The sequence below is a fragment of the Pinus tabuliformis genome, chromosome 1_2, assembly GCF_031772625.1.
Source record: "Pinus tabuliformis cultivar Carrire ecotype Pingquan chromosome 1_2, CPIR1, whole genome shotgun sequence".
NCBI classification, from domain to species: Eukaryota; Viridiplantae; Streptophyta; class Pinopsida; order Pinales; family Pinaceae; genus Pinus; species Pinus tabuliformis.
In genome coordinates, this window is record NC_142298.1 from 223,171,378 (window position 1) to 223,173,808 (window position 2,431).

Below are 2,431 nucleotides of genomic sequence, written 5' to 3' on the forward strand. Positions count from 1 at the left end.
TTGATTATGATGGGCTGGATGCTGAATCCGTCGATATCACCGTCATCCTCCATTTACAGTGCCATGTGTTCATTACCATGCTCTGATGCATGCCATGTGTGCACATTGCTGTCGTTCAATCATCAGTGCAGAAACTCGACTTTCCACCCTCTTGTTTTTATGTAGGTGGTATTAAATGTGCATAGAAAGCTAGAGGCAAAGATCGGAATCTTGACCTCAGCATCCCCAATGTTCGTATCTCACCAAGTCGGCGAAAGGCACCATAGATACCTCCAAAGATAGTGGAGTAAATGGTATACCAAATCTGTATGTCCATGAAATAAACAAGTACTATTGGAGCCCAGAGGGCAATCACCACGCCAATGTTGTTTTTTGCGTTTGGAGAAATTCATGCCATTCGAATGCACTAATATGCATTGTCACGATAGCCTTTGTAGGCCCAATCAATGGATGAATCTCATCGTAGTAGCTGAATGCCAGTTTGGTTACAAGAAGTAGGATCCAGAACATTGTGTACTTGAAGAGAGAAAACTGACTTTCGTGCATTGCCCAACCAACATAAAGTCAAGGCTGTGCCCACCACATCAGGATACTCACAATGCGCCATTTCGAGCTTTCAATAAATCGCTTTATCATGGGCAATAAAAACAATATTGCCCCAAGTACATTAGGAACCAGATTAGAACACGATTGCAGAAATGTATAATGAAGGGCTTTCCCACTTGTCACCAAACCGGTTCTTGAAAATTTTACCAAGACCAATTGGGTTATCCATGCGTGAGCATAACAGACTGGGAGGATGATTACCCCTGCAGCAGCAACGACAACTTTCAAAACATATCTTAGAATTTCTGATGACTTCATGGCTTTCCTTGCTTTCCAGCTAAGAATTATATCTAGAATAGCTTGAACAAGCTTTAATATTGCGGTGGTGATAACAATACTCAAGATCTTTTCTAAAAACAACTTCATTAAAGATTCCAGTTGGCTGGCTCGATCCATTCCAGAAAAGAATTATCATTCCCTGTAAAGACAAAATATGGAAGGTCCACATTCGATCAAAGCTTCTAAGAATGTGCCAGAAGGAACGGATTTCAACAAAGTTCATCTTGCCCAGCCATCTGTTTCTATCAGTTAAAGGCTTTTCTTTAGAGTTACAGCCATCTCCTGGTAGCATATAAAAACAAAATCTGCATCTGCACGCATTGGCCATCCTAGCCGAAAACAATCCACTGACCAGAAATATTCATTCAGATCATCATAATTCCTCCATTGAGAATGTTTTGCAGTGCCATCCTTGCTTCTCTTGGCTTCCATTGCAATGAGTTCATAGATGAGGGTCACAACTTTTCTGAGAAAGGACTCCTCATCACCTCCATATGCTGGCTTTACATTTTCCCCTGTTGTAGGACTCACCTTGCCAGCTAACATCCCATACAGCTCAAATGCCATATGATGGTAGATATAACAGAGGCACTCTGGCATAAACCGTAGGTTTGCAGCCTCCCCCCAAATAAGAAGGTATAATCCCATATAAAGAATTTTCCGCTGCTGCAGATCCTGTTGGATGTTGGGTAACCAAAGGCTGGATTTACGTCCTAAATACTTGTGCCATTTCCTGTGAGATTCCCACTTGATGCAGATTTCTGAAAGAAAGCAGAACTCTGTACAATAGGCATGCTAGGATATTGACCTCCACTAGATACCAGAACTTTGACCAATATAGTGGGATTATAGAGAAAACCTTGAAGATGAAAAACACAGCAGTATTATTTGTATATTGATGATAATAACCTGCACTGTGACATGTCGAGCCAGACATTCCCACAGAACCCATAGGAGACAAAAGTGATATGGGTGAGTTATGGTTTCAGACAAATCCCCAGTTTTGTAGCGCGCTACGAAACCACCTAAACCTGTAGCGCTGCGAAACTGCTAAACAGGATTGATGCGCTGCAGGAAACACTTTTCCCTGAAACTAATCTAAGCAAATTTGGCAACAGAATTTTCAGTGATAACAGTGGCTCCACTTGGGATAGTGTGCCCTTGTGGTACACTAAGAACATGCAGCTCCAGTGCCTTATCCATTTGTGACAAACAGAAATTCGCTTGACAAGCATGACTGTAGGAGAAAGAAAGCTACATCTACTGAAAAAAGAAATGCTCAGTTAACCTTGAGCTTATTTGCATTTACCTATACCTACCTACCCTAACAATTTCAACTTCTTTCTGTTCAATCAATATGAAATTTCCAATGTAGCCAATCCTCTGCTTTATCTGATATTTGATTTCTTTGACCGCATTGGAGTTCAGAGCCAATCTGACAGTGTGATGACCGCTGCCACTGAAACTGCCTCTGATCTTTATAGGAAAACTGAAACACTGGAGAGTAAAACTCTTCCATGTAATCAGCTATAGGATCCCAGAATAT

General features: G+C 41.3%; 1 pseudogene; it reads right to left on the reverse strand.

The window, feature by feature from the left end:
• Nucleotides 1–314: 314 nt before the first annotated feature.
• On the reverse strand, nt 315–1,837 carry LOC149205218 (callose synthase 3 pseudogene; annotated as a pseudogene).
• Between the last annotated feature and the right edge of the window lie 594 nt (nt 1,838–2,431).